At 47.0% G+C, this 14208-nt stretch overlaps 1 protein-coding gene across 3 annotated transcripts in view; it reads right to left on the bottom strand.

The window, feature by feature from the left end:
* Positions 1-14208, bottom strand: part of setd2 (SET domain containing 2, histone lysine methyltransferase) — a 125492-nt gene that overhangs the window by 93879 nt on the left and 17405 nt on the right. The window lies entirely within an intron of this gene.

The following is a 14208-nucleotide window of genomic DNA, read 5'->3' as shown; positions in this document are numbered from 1 at the left end:
AAGCAACAGCCAAGAAAGCACACCAACACCTCTACTTCCTTAGAAGGTTTAGGAAGTTTGGCATGTCCCCGACAACTCTCACCAACTTCTACAGATGCGCCGTAGAAAGCATTGTATCAGGATGCATCACAGTTTGGTTTGGGAACAGCTCCATCCAAGACCACAAGAAATTGCAGCAAATTGTGGACGCAGCCCAGACCATCACACAAACCAACCTCCCTTCCATTGTCTGCATTTATATCTCGCGCTGCCTCGGCAAGGCCAGCAGCATAATCATGGACGAGTTGCACCCTGGCCACTCCCTCTTCTCCCCTCTCCCATCGGGCAAAAAGTATAGAAGTGTGAAAACGCACACCTCCAGAATCAGGAACAGTTTCTTCCCAGCTGTTATCAGGCAACTGAACCATCCTACCACAACCAGAGAGCGGTCCTGAACCTGACTGGTGACCCTCGGACGGTACACAAAAATGTTGGAGAAACTCAGCGGGTGCAGCAGCAGCATCTATGTAGTGGAGGAAATAGGCAACGTTTCGGGCCGAAAACCTTCTTCAGAAGTCTGAAGAAGGGTTTCGGCCTGAAACGTTGCCTATTTCCTTCGCTCCACAGATGCTGCTGCTGCACCCGCTGAGTTTCTCCAGCATTTTTGTGTACCTTCGATTTTCCAGCATCTGCAGTTCCTTCTTAAACACTGGTGACCCTCGGACTATCTTTGCTGGCTTGACCTTGCACTAAACGTTATTCCTTTATCATGTATCTGTAGACTGTGAATGGCTCGATTGTAATCATGTATTGTCTTTCTGCTGACTGGTTAGCACACAACAAAAGCTTTTCACTGTACCTCAGTACACGACACCATAAACTAAACTAAGGTTTAGAGGACTATGTGCGGCACAGTTGCTGTCTTACAGCGCTTGCAGCGCCGGAGACCCGGGTTCGATCCCGACTACGGGTGCTGCATGTACTGAGTTTGTACGTTCTCCCCGTGACCTGCGTGGGTTTCCTCCGAGATCTTAGGTTTCCTCCCACACTCCAAAAACGTAGAGGTTGGTAGGTTATTTGGATTAGTACAAGTGCAAATTCTCACTGGTGCGAGTAGGATAGGGTTAATGTGTGGGGATCGCTGGCCGGTGTTGACTCGGTGGGCTGAAGGGCCTGTTTCCGTGCAGTATCTCTAAAACTAAAAGTGCCAAACGTGGGTGAATGGAAGGAACTGGGTGACGGAAGGAACTGCAGATCATGAGTAAATGTAATAGATATCAAACGCTGGATTTACTTGGTGGGACAGGCAGCATCTCTGGAGAAATGTAATGGGTGACGTTGGAAAATGGTAAAGGGCTTAGATGGGGCATTTTTGCCGACATGGTCAAAGGGATTCGAGGAATTTGCTGGGTAGATGAATTAAGTTGGTCGCCCCCATTTGTAATTTTCTTTGCAGTGGCTTCAGTAAAACATCTTTAAGTCTGCGCTTCTTAATTTATCTAAAGCTCCTTTTGTAAAAGATGCTTTTTCTTGACCTTCAATAGATTCCAGTGCTCTTCTTGACTGTCTTAAAACCGGTATACTGCATTTAAATGTCGTAAATTTAGAGTGAAATAGAAACTGGGACACCAAGAATAAGTCCATTGGCCTCCGTTGAAATAGTGCTGCGAGATCTTATCAGCAAGAACGCAACCTAGTTCCGCATCTCATCTAAGCGACTCAACGGCCATCACTCTAGCATTTCGTGGACTGTCAACCTAGCGTGCGTGAAACCATCTTTGAAAAGGGACTACCCCAACGAGCTTCTGACTAGAGATCGAGAGTGCTTCTGAATCTGATACCGAAATAAGGAACAGTACTGCAACTAGAAGATCCAAGCATCCAAGATAGCGACAGACATTTATAGCGGGTCGCAAATTAGTTGTCAACAACATCTATTTTTAATTTGTTTCACTATTTATTTCTCTGTATGTTTAAGAAAGAACCGCAGATGCGGGTAAAATCGAAGGTAGACACAAAATGCTGGAGTAACTCAGCGGGTGAGGCAGCATCTGTGGAGAGACGGAATTGGCGACGTCTCGGGTCGAGACCCTTCTGAAGAAGGGTCTCGACCCGAAACGTTGCCAATTCCTTCAGAAGGGTCTCGACCCGAAACGTCGCCAATTACTTCTCTCCACAGATGCTGCCTCACTCGCTGAGTTACTCCAGCATTTTATGTCTACCTTTCATTTCTCTGTATTCAGATATGTTTTTGCTTTAAGTGCTTCACTAATTTGTGGAGAAGGTCACATTGACTGTTCGATAAGACATTTCAAGCCCTTTCACATGAACACAAAATGCGTTTATTTTTTAAAGGTTAGAAATACAGCGCGGAAGAAACAGGCCCCTCGGCCCAACGAGTCCGCACCGACCAGCGACCCCCGCACATTAATACAATCCCACACACGCTAGGGACAATTTACATTTCCACCAATCCGATTAACCTACAAACCTGTATGTCTTTGGAGTGTGGGAGGGAACGGAAGATCTCGGAGAAAACCCACGCAGGTCACGGGGAGAACGTGCGAACTCCGTAAAGGGAGCACCGGTTGTCGGGATGGAACCCGGGTCTCCGGTGCCGCAAGTGCTGTAAGGCAGCAACTCTACCGCTGCTCCACCGTGCCCGCCCTTAATTGTGAAGGTTCCTCTTCACCATCATCCCCAGTGTTCAATTCTCCCTGTCCATCAGTACACTGCTTACATCCTGCAGCACAGTACTTGGAAGCATGTACCCCTGGATAACATGTGAATGAAATACGAAATTGGCAGTCCCATCTACTGGGTGAAAACACTGCATTCATTTGCCACTTAAGACAGGTATTTAAGACCTTACAACACGAGGTGAAGAGAGAAGAAATAAAAATTATTTTGACCAATTTGTTGTATTTCACATAACGTCAGGACCTCCTAGTTCCAAGGATTTAAATGAAGCTCGATGCTCACCTCTACCCCATTGCGGACATTGGACTTTGTCTGTGGAACTGGTGCGCTACAATGCTGAGAACTATATTCTGCACTCTGTATCTTCCCCTTGCTGCTCTCACCCCAGCCACAGACTGTTTACCCTCCTCCCATCCTGGAGGCGCTACAGGTCTCTCTATTGCCGGACCAGCAAGTTCAGGAACAGCATCTTCCCTGCCGCTGTTACACTACTTAACTCCGCACCTTGGTGATTGTCAGTCACCCCCCCCCCAGAAACATTGCACCACTACTACTGTTTGTACATATATATATATATTTTACTGTTCATTATTCTATGTTCCCTCTTCTGGGTGAGATGCTAACTGCATTTCGTTGTCTCTGTTCTGTACACTGCACAATGACAATAAAGATTGAATCTGAATCTTGCTCTACCTATTGTACTGGGTTGTATTTATGTAAAGTGTTATCAGATTGGTTAGCATGCAAAACAAACCTTTTCATTGCACGGTGATACACGTGACAATAATAACCCTAAACCATCACACGCTTTCACTATGTGTGTCTGTCTTTGGTGTGAACCAGTATCTGCAGCTCTACCTACGACTTGCCGATTCATGCTACCCACCACATCTCTCTTCCTCATTCAGACACCTGCTGGTGTAAACATTCACACAAATGATGTTGGATTTCACACGCAACGTACGAGGCTCCGCTCCGTCCACGTCGATACAAACACAGGAGATTACTGGAATCATTCATTTATTTAAACTGGGTCAGGGAATATCTGTGGAGAAATACAGCCAGTAGTTTGCGGTTAAGAGAGGCACGAAATGCTGGAGTAGCTCAGCGGGTCAGGCAGATTCGTCGCAGAAAAGGAATAGGCAACGTTTTGGGATGCAACGCTTCTTCTGAAGAAACGAGTCCGTGCGGACCAGCGATCACCCCGTGCACCAGCACCATCCTACACACTAGGGGGCAATTTGCAATTTACAGAAGCCGCAGATACCAACGTCTTTGGAGTTCATAAGTGATTGGAGCAGAATTAGGCCAGGAGAGGCCCGGTTGCACAGCGGTAGAGTTGCTGCCTTACGGCGATTTCAGCGCCAGAGACCCGGTTCGACCCTGACTACGGGCGCTGTCTGTACGGAGTTTGTACCTTCTCCCCGTGACCTGCGTGGGTTTTCTCCGAGATATCCGGTTTCTTCCCACACTCCAAAGACGTGCAGGTTTGTAGATTAATTGGCTTGGTAAAATTGTTCCTAGCATGTGTGCGTGCGCCATAGTGCTAATGTACGGGGTGGGGATCACTAGTTGGCGTGGACTCGATGGGCCGAAGGGCCTGTTTCCGCGCTGTATCTCGAAACTAAACTAAAAGCATGGGGCACAATGAAAAATATTATGAATCAGCTCCAGCATTTGGCTTGTTCTGACTTGAATGAAGATATACAGGACGGAAAGAGAGAAAGAGCTAGATAGGGCTCTTAAAGATAGCGGAGTCAGGGGATATGGGGAGAAGGCAGGAACGGGGTACTGATTGGGGATGATCAGCCGTGATCACATTGAATGGTGGTGCTAGCTCGAAGGGCTGAATGGCCTACTCCTGCACCTATTGTCTATTGTCTAAACCCCACTGTAGACAAATGTGCAAGTGCAGCTCTGGCTCCAGCTTCTGGGTTAATGTTCAGTGGAATACCAAAGTTCAGTGTCTGGCAGTGGCCTCCCTCCTCCTCGCTCTTGCTTTGTACAAGCTGTTGAAAGTCTGAAAGCATGCGAGTAGCACTTAGCTTGTGAGCAGCCAGACCATTAATTCAGCTTGCTACTCCTCCTTCTGTTATCTCCTTCTGCAAGTCGAATCGGCAGTAAGAAAGGCAAATGCAACGCCAGCATTTATTTCGAGACGACTTGAATACACAAACAACGATGTCATGCTGAGTCTCTAGAAGGCGCTGGTGAGGTCGAATTTGGAATATTGTGAGCAATGTTGTGCCCCATATACAAGGATGTGCTGGCTCTGGAGAGGGTCCAGAGGAGGTTTACGAAAATGATCCCAGGAATGAGTGGGTTAACATATGATGAGTGTTTGTCGGCACTGGGCCTTGCACTCGCTGGAGTTTAGAAGGATGAGGGGACACTCATTGAAACTTACCGAATAGTGAAAGGCCTGGATAGAGTAGATGTGGAGAGGATGTTTCTACTAGTGGGAGAGTCTTGGACTAGAGGTCACAGTCTCAAAATTAAAGGAAGTTCCTTTACGAAGGAGATGAGGAGGAATTTCTTTAGGCAGAGGGTGGTGAATCTGTGGAATTATTTGCCACAGAAGGCTGTGGAGCAGTTAGATAGATTCTTGATTAGTACGGGTATCAAGGGTTATAGGGAGAAGGCAGAAGAATGTGTTTAAGAGAGAAAGATAGTTGAATGGTGAAGTAGACTTGATGGGCCGAACAATCTAATTCTGCTCCTATCACTTACGAACATATCTCGCACTGACACCATGAAAACATTTACAATGAGGTTTTACTTTCTGATTGCTTGCACCACTGCTTAGGAATTTATTGTCCAATGTTTGACTGTCAGTAACCCTCCCTGATGAGAACAAAGTGAGCAAAGCAAGTTTTTTCTTTAAATTGATTATACCCTGTCCAAACAACTCCTATTGCACCAACTTATGCTCATGTTTAGGATCAGTGTTCAGAAGAATGAGAGGGGAAACCTCATTAAAACGTACAGAACAGTGAAAGGCCTGGATAGAGTGGATGTGGAGAGGATGTTTCCACTAGTGGGAGAGTCCAGGACTAGAGTTCGTAGCCTCAGAATTAAAGGACGTTCTTTTAGGAAGGAGATGAGGAGAAATGTATTTAGTCAGAGGGTGGTGAATCTGTGGAATTCTTTGCCACAGAAGGCTGTGGAGGCCACGTCAGTTTAATAGCCAATAGATGCAGGAGTAGGCCATTCGGCCTTTCAAGCCAGCCATTTAATGTGATCATGGCTGATAATCCACAATCAGTACCCCGTTCCTGCCTTCTCCCTATATCCCCTGACTCCGCTATCTTTAAGAGTCCTATCTAGCTCGCTCTTGAAAGCATCCAGAGAACCTACCTCCACCGCCCTCTGAGGCAGAGAATGCCACAGACTCACCACTCTCTGTGAGAAAAAGTGTTTCCTCGTCTCCATTCTAAATGGCTTACCCCTTATTCTTAAATTGAGTCAGCGGAAAAATAATCTGCGGAATAATAATCTGAATATTCTTAAAACAGATATTAAGATCAATAATCTTGTCGGCAAGCTCAATATAAATTGAATGAAAATGTGCTCAGTCTCTGCCATGCCTGTGTGGGTTGTTCCTGCCAGCAGACTGTTGCCATGGTCCTGTTTGCAAGTATCCGTGCACTGTGTACTCATAGTCTTTGTGTCTTACACCGATCCTGGCTTCCTAGAATGATCCCAGAGCATTTACTTGTGGAATGCAAACTACTGCCTTTTGTAAAATACTTTAAACTGAAGCCTCGTTTCCTCCCACTCCCTCTTCTCCGCTCTCTTGTCGGGCAAGAGGCACAGAAGTGTGAAAACGCACATCTCAGATTCAGATTCAGATTCAATTTTAATTGTCATTGTCAGTGTACAGTACAGAGACAACGAAATGCATTTAGCATCTCCCTGGAAGAGTGACATAGCAAATGATTTGAATAAATAATAATAAGTGTCGGGGGGGGTGGTGATTGACAGTCACCGAGGTACGTTGTTGAGTAGAGTGACAGCCGCCGGGAAGAAGCTGTTCCTCGACCTGCTAGTTCGGCAACGGAGAGACCTGTAGCGCCTCCCGGATGGTAGGAGGGTAAACAGTCCATGGTTGGGGTGAGAGCAATCCTTGGCGATGCTGAGCGCCCTCCGCAGACAACGCTTGCTTTGGACAGACTCAATGGAGGGGAGCGAGGAACCGGTGATGCGTTGGGCAATTTTCACCACCCTCTGCAATGCCTTCTGGTCGGAGACAGAGCAGTTGCCATACCATACTGTGATGCAGTTGGTAAGGATGCTCTCGATGGTGCAGCGGTAGAAGTTCACCAGGATCTGAGGAGACAGATGGACCTTCTTCAGTCTCCTCAGGAAGAAGAGACGCTGGTGAGCCTTCTTGATCAGAGTTGAATCTCCAGATTCAGGGACAGTTTCTTCCAAAGATCCTACAGCGAGCAAGATAGTCCACTCGACGAAACAGACGTAGTGTGCGGTCATGGGCAGATTCATGGGTAATTTAAGGCCCCATTTCCGTAACCGGCTTCTGTCTCCGCACCAAAGATCCCGTAGGATACTAGTGCGGAGACGGAAGCCGGTTACGGAAACATCCTCGTAAAAATAAAAGTTATTTGGTAAAAATCTTCTCCTCATTTTCAGAATTATAATTTATTAACACAAACTGTTCCCCTGTAAACGTTGATTACACTGCGAGTCGGGTCGGGTCGGGTTACGGAAATGGATGAAAAAAAGGCCCACGTTCCGTTCCGTTGCGTACTACACGTCAGCACATTGCATTTAGCAGGATTGGTCTATCTCGAAGGGCTGAATGGCCTACTCCTGCACCTATTGTCTATTGTCTACAACCGTGGCCTGATTTTAACATGATGCACCATTCTCAAAAAAGGCCAATAAGCAAGTATAGCACTTGTGAGACTCAAGAAATTGCAGACAGTCATAGTCTTAGTGTGGAAACAGGCCCTTCGGCCCAACTTGCCCACACCGGCCAACGTCCCGTCTACACTAGTTCCACATGCCTGCGTTTGGCCCATATCCCTCTCAACCCGTCCTAAATATTTCTTAAACGTTCTTAATAGTACCTGCCTCAACTACCTCCTAAGACAGCTCATTCCATACACCCACCACTCTTTGTGTGAAAAAGTAACCACTCAGGTTCCTATTAAATCTCACCCCCCCATCTCACTTTAAACCTATGACTCCTGGTTCTCGCTTCCCGTTCTCTGGGCAAGAGACTTTGTGCGTTTACCCATTCCATTCCTCTAATGATTTTGTACACCACCAAGGAATCCTGGGCAAAAGACAAAAATCCTGGAGGAACTCAACGGGTCAGGCAGCATCTGTGGAGGGAAATGGACTGACGACGTTTCAGGTCAGGACCCGATCAGATTAGTACAACCCGATCAGTCTGATCCGAAATATCATTACTTTAAACTTTATAGAGATACAGCGCAGAAACAGGCCCATCAGCCCACCGAGTCCGAGCCGACTCCATACACCTACATTAACTCCATTAACCTACAAACCTGCAGGGCTTTGGAGCATGGGAGGAAACCAGAGCACCTGGGGAAAACCCACGCAGGTCACAGGGAGAACGTACAAACGTTGCACACACGGCACCCGTGGTCAGGATCGAACCCGGGTCTCCGACGTTGTAAGGCGGCAACTCAACCGCTGCACCATTGTACCGCCCCTCTGTCCAGTCCTTCCACAGATGCTGCCAGGTCCGCTGGAGTTCCTTTAGCACTGTGTGTTTTGCTCAGGGACAAGTTATCAGGAAAGTTAACAGCTAGATTAAAATGCTGGGGAAACTCATACGTCTCGACCCGAAACGGCACCTTTTCCTTCGCTCCATAGATGCTGCCTCACCCGCTGAGTTTCTCCAGCATTTTTGTCTACCTTAGAGTTCCTTCTTAAACAGGAAAGTTAACAGGATGTTATTGGTTATTGCGTGAGGGACTGAACAGGAGAGAGCGCTGGTGAGGCCGCATCCAGAATACTGGAGTCTCCTTATTTAAGGAAAAATGTAAATGCTAAATGTGAATAAATTGAAAGCATTCACTGAATTACAAGCTGAAAGCTGGAATGCATGGATTGCCTTACGAAGGAAAATGAGAAAAATCCGGTTTGTTTGTATCTGCTAAAATTTTCAGATTAGTGCAAACTTAACTGAAACACACAAGCTTCACAGACGGACAACACGGTGGCGCAGCGGTAGAGTTGCTGCCTCACAACGCCAGAGACCCGGGTTAGATCCCGACTACGAATGCTGTCTGTGTGGAGTTTGCACGTTCTGGTTCCGGTTTGCTCCCACATTCTGAAGACGTGCAGGTTTGTAGGTCAATTAGCTTCTGTAAATTGTCCCTAGTGGGTAGGATAGAACCAGTGCACAGATGATCGCTGGTCGGTGCAGACTCGTGGGCCAAAGGTCACGTTTCCACACTGAGTCCCTAAAGCTAAAAATACAGTCGTACAAGATGGAAACAGGCCTTTCTGACAAACTCGTCCGTGCCAGACACGACGCCCCATCTAAGCCAGTTTAGTTTAGAAAAACAGGCCCTACTGCACACCAAGTCCGCGCTAACCAGCGATCCCCGCACACTCAAAGCCCTGTCCCACTGTACGAGTTCATTCAAGAGCTCTCCCGAGTTTAAAAAAAAACTCGTGGTAAGCACGTAGAATGTACGTAGCGGGTACGTCGGAGCTCGTGGACATCTCTTAGCGGCTCGTAACGCTAACGGCAGGTACTCAGGAAACGCGGTAAGCTCGGGAAGACTTGTGAAGATTTTTCAACATGTTGAAAAATGTCCACGAGAGCCCCGAGTACCTATGAGTGGCCATTACCGTAATTCTCCGAGTTGGAATCAGGGCAAACTCGGGAGAGCTCTTGAATGAATCCGTACAGTGGGACAGGGGTTTCACACCATCCTACACACACACTAGGGACAATTTACAATTATACCAAGCCCATTAATCTACAAATCTGCACATCATTGGAGTGTGGGAGGAAACCGGTGAAAACCCACGCAGGTCACGGGGAGACCATACATTGAGCACACTTCAAAATCCCTCTAGAACATACCATGTATTCACAAAGCACAATACAACTTCTTGCTTTCCACATGAAACTATGTAGCTTCTGTGGAAGTGCAATGTCAAATTTATTGATAAGCTGTGGATATAGATGGTAATGATAGTGACTTGGTTTTCCTATCCATCACCAGGTGTCTCCTAGATCCCCAATAGTCCAATTGTAGGTTCTGCAGCTGTCTTGTAATGGCAGCATGGTGGCATAGCGGCAGAGCTACTGCCTTATAGCACTAGAGACCCCGGTTCGATCCCGATTACCGTCGCTTGTCTGTATGGCATTCTCCCCGTGGGTTTTCTCCGAGATCTTCGGTTTCCTCCCACACTACAAAGATGTACAGGTTTGTAGGTTACCTGGCTTGGTATAAGTGTAAATTGTCCCCAGTGTGTGCATTTGTGTGGGGATCGCTGGTCGGTGCGGACTGGGTGGGCCGAAGGGCCCGTTTCCACACTGTATCTCTAAACTAAACTAAGATAGAAAGTATCCCAAAGGAATGGCAAGCAATTCCCAAGTCAGAATGGGAGGCAACTGGGAGGTTGACCTTGCAATGATTAGTGCCCCATGGCTGTCTTGTACTTCCATGTGGCAAGGTTACAGAATGAGCCATGGCAATGCACTTTGTAAATGCCCCATATAATAGTCATGGTGTGTTTGTGATGAAGACTTACAAAGCAAGCACCCTGCATTGCCCAGGGTACTGGCTTACTTATCTTCAGCATCAATGAAGATAAGTGAGCCAGTATTCAGCAGCCATACATGCCCAGGCTATAACACCCCCACCACTGTGTTTCACAGCTTTGGATCTTGAGCAGTTCCTTCTCTCCTCCATATGTTGCTCTTGCCATCACTCTGATATCAGTTAATCTTCGTCTCACCTGTCCACAAGAACTTTTTCCAGAACTGTGATTGCTCTTTTAAGTACTTCTTGGCAAACTGTAACCAGGCCATCCTATTTTTGTGGCTAACCAGTGGTTTGCATCCTGCAGTGTAGCCTCTGTATTTCTGTTCATGAAGCCTTCTGCGGACAGTGGTCATTGACAAATCCACACCCGACTCCCGAAGAGTGTTTCTGATCTGTCAGAAAGGTGTTTGTGGATTTTTCTTTATTATAGAGAGAATTCTTCTGTCATCAGCCGTGGAGGTCTTCCTTGGCTTGCCAGTCCCTTTGCGATTAGTAAGCTCACCAGTGCTCTCTTGCTTCTTAATGATGTTCCAAACAGTTGATTTTGGTAAACCTAAGGGTTGGCCGATGTCTCTAACAGTTTTATTCTTGTTTCTCAGTCTCATAATGGCTTCTTTGACTTTCATTGGCACAACTTTGGTCCTCATGTTGATAGACAGCAATAAAAGTTCCCAGAGGTGATGGAAAGACTGGAGGAAAGACTAGGTGCTGAGAGCTCTCTTATACCTGCATTAAGGAGGCAATTAAACACACCTGAGCAATTACAAACGCCTGTGAAGCCATGTGTCCCAAACATTATGGTGCCCTGAAATGGGGGGACTATGTATAAACACTGCTGTAATTTCTACATGGTGAAACCAAAATGTGTAAAAATGGCCTGTATTAAAATCTAACAATGTGCACTTTAACCAGGTTACACAAAAAAGCTGGAGAAACTCAGCGGGTGCAGCAGCATCTATGGAGCGAAGGAAATAGGCAACGTTTCGGGCCGAAACCCTTCGGGTTAAACTGTGACTCAACGTATCTGGGTGATGATTGCGAAGGGTTTCGGCCCGAAACGTTGCCTATTTCCTTCGCTCCATAGATGCTGCGGCACCCGCTGAGTTTCTCCAGCTTTTTTGTGTAACCTTCGATTCTCCAGCATCTGCAGTTCCCTCTTATGCACTTTAACCACATGTGATTTTTCTATTACAAATCTCAAATTGTGGAGTACAGAGGCAAATAAATAAATGATGGGTCTTTGTCCCAAACATTACGGAGGGCAGTGTAGTTCTCTGCATGATGATGCTTCAGTTCCACAGCCAATAGAGTCCAATATCCACAATGGGATAGAAGCCATGTCTGAACAGTTCCTTAGCTTCTGGAATGGGCGTTCAGATGCCTAGGAAGGTGGGATGAGGAACGAGGGACGATCATTGATAATAAAGCTAAATCCAGTTGGGCCTGGGCACTGCCGCCTAGGATGGAGGCAAGTGGACACTTGGAAACAAAATCTTCCTTTGAGCTCTGAATGGCAGCAGCGAGAACGTTTCTGGCAATTCCATTGTTTTCTTAAATGCCGTTTGGATCAGACGCTGGCACTTCACCTGTATAGTTCAGCTCGGCTCGCTTATCTGTGAATAGTTTAGATTATTGTCACGTGCACAGAGGTACAGTGAAAAGCTTTTTTTCTTTATTGCGTGCTAGGCAGTCAGTGGAAAGAATATGCATGATTACATTCCACAGTGTACAGATACATGATAAAGGGAGTAACGCTGAGTGCAAGCTATAGTCAATGTAGCTTGGAGCCAAGAGGCCCAGGTGGAAGTCTAAATTAGATTTGGTAAACGGGTTATTGGGTGTTAGTGCTACTGAGCAGCACTACGACCGACATCTTCCATCAAATATAGACACAAAATACTGGAGTAACTCAGCAAGACAGGCAGCATCTCTGGATAGAAGGAATGGATGATGTTTCGGGTCGAGGCGAAACAACTAAACCCGAAACGTCGCCCATTCCTTCGATCCAGAGTTGCTGCCTGACCCGCTGAGTTACTCCAGCGTTTTGTGCCTCACAACTGTAACCCAGCATCTGCAGTTCCTTCCTACACATCTTCCACCGAACGGCTGATGATTGAGTTGATCAGAGTGGCGGAACAACTGCACGGATTGGAGCTGCTTTGCATTCTGTGGGCAATCTCCACAGGTTTTGGGTAATGCTTCGTTGCAGCCCAGACCGGGGTATTTGCAAATTTATCTTTAGCAGGTTATCGGGAGTTTGAGGCTCATCGGCTTTGGGCTATTTCTTGATAATCAAAATGAGTGGATCAAAGGGTGCAGGCCGGTTCTGGTGATGGTGTGGGTCTCGGGAGATGGAGATGAGAGGTGGGTCTATCACATAGAAACATAGAAAATAGGTGCAGGAGTAGGCCATTCGGCCCTTCAAGCCTGCACCGCCATTCAATATGATCATGGCTGATCATCCAACTCAGTATCCTGTTCCTGCCTTCTCTCCATACCCCCTGATCCCTTTAGCCACAAGGGCCACATCTAACTCCCTCTTAAATATAGCCAATGAACTGTGGCCTCAACTACCTTCTGTGGCAGAGAATTCCACAGATTCACCACTCTCTGTGTGAAAAAAAGTTTTCCTCATCTCGGTCCTAAAAGATTTCCCCCTTATCCTTAAACTGTGACTCAACGTATCTGGGTGATGATTGCTGCAAATACTTCCAACTTTGCAGGGCTCCACCATCTTTGGGATCGAGGATGTTCAAGGTCAGGTCGGGGGGAGTTCCCCCCGCCACGGGCACTCACTGATATGATATGTTCTGTATTGGTGCCTACTATATTCCGTGTGCTGATGCAAAGCAAGATCTGGGCCACATGACAATAAACTCTCTTGACTTGACTTGACTTGCTACCTGTTCCATGGGTGGATAGTCGGCGACTAAACCGTCTCCCCCACCTGGTTTGCCAGGTGAGGAGGGGGCTGTGGACCCTCAGCAGGACCAAAGACAAGACCTGTCAAAGGGCGGATGAGCTCCTAGCCAGCCAACGGCCATCCACCCTTCAGTAGAAGGTGCGATCACTGTGGCATCGTAAGGAATGATGATAAAGCACACACACACACACCAAAAGACTTCCTAGACTTCCAGCAGCGGAAGTCGGCAGGAACTGGAGGACAGAGATGTGTGGTGCGTCCGTCACCGTTCCTGTTGGAATCCAGCGCCACTGCATCGCTAATGTTTTCAACGACGATGAATGAATGATGAATGTTCAAGGAGCCTCCTCCTCCTCCCAGTGGTTATTTAACGCTACACCGCTGTTTATGACTGGATCTTGCAGAAGGTTGATCTGTTGTTGTGAGATTGCTTAACTCTGTACACAGTGCTGCTGTCTTTGGTCTTCTGAGAGGATGCTGCTGATCAATGTTGCTTTGAGGTTGGACGTCATGGTAAATCTAATGGTAGTTTTCCCCCCATATTCTTCTGCACCACACTGTGCTAGAATTAGTCTTGGCTTGGTGACAATGGAAGACCAGCCCATGGTGTGTGTGGTGGGATCCAGGTTATTGCTCATATGCCTCACGAAGGTGCAGCTTTGAACTGACGTGTCTGTGTGTTGGTGGCAGCGCAGCACTTTATCTCCGTAAAACCTGTGCAGTGCTCACTCCTAACCAATCGGTTGCAACAGATGTATCTGCAATCACTAGATTGAGGGCAGACAGACTGGCGAGGAGGTGGTCTTTGGTAAGGGTACAGAGTGAGCC

This window comes from Leucoraja erinacea, chromosome 43 (genome assembly GCF_028641065.1).
Source record: "Leucoraja erinacea ecotype New England chromosome 43, Leri_hhj_1, whole genome shotgun sequence".
NCBI lineage: Eukaryota > Metazoa > Chordata > Chondrichthyes > Rajiformes > Rajidae > Leucoraja > Leucoraja erinaceus.
Note: the sequence above shows the minus strand (reverse complement) of the source record. Positions and strands in the feature narration are given on the sequence as shown.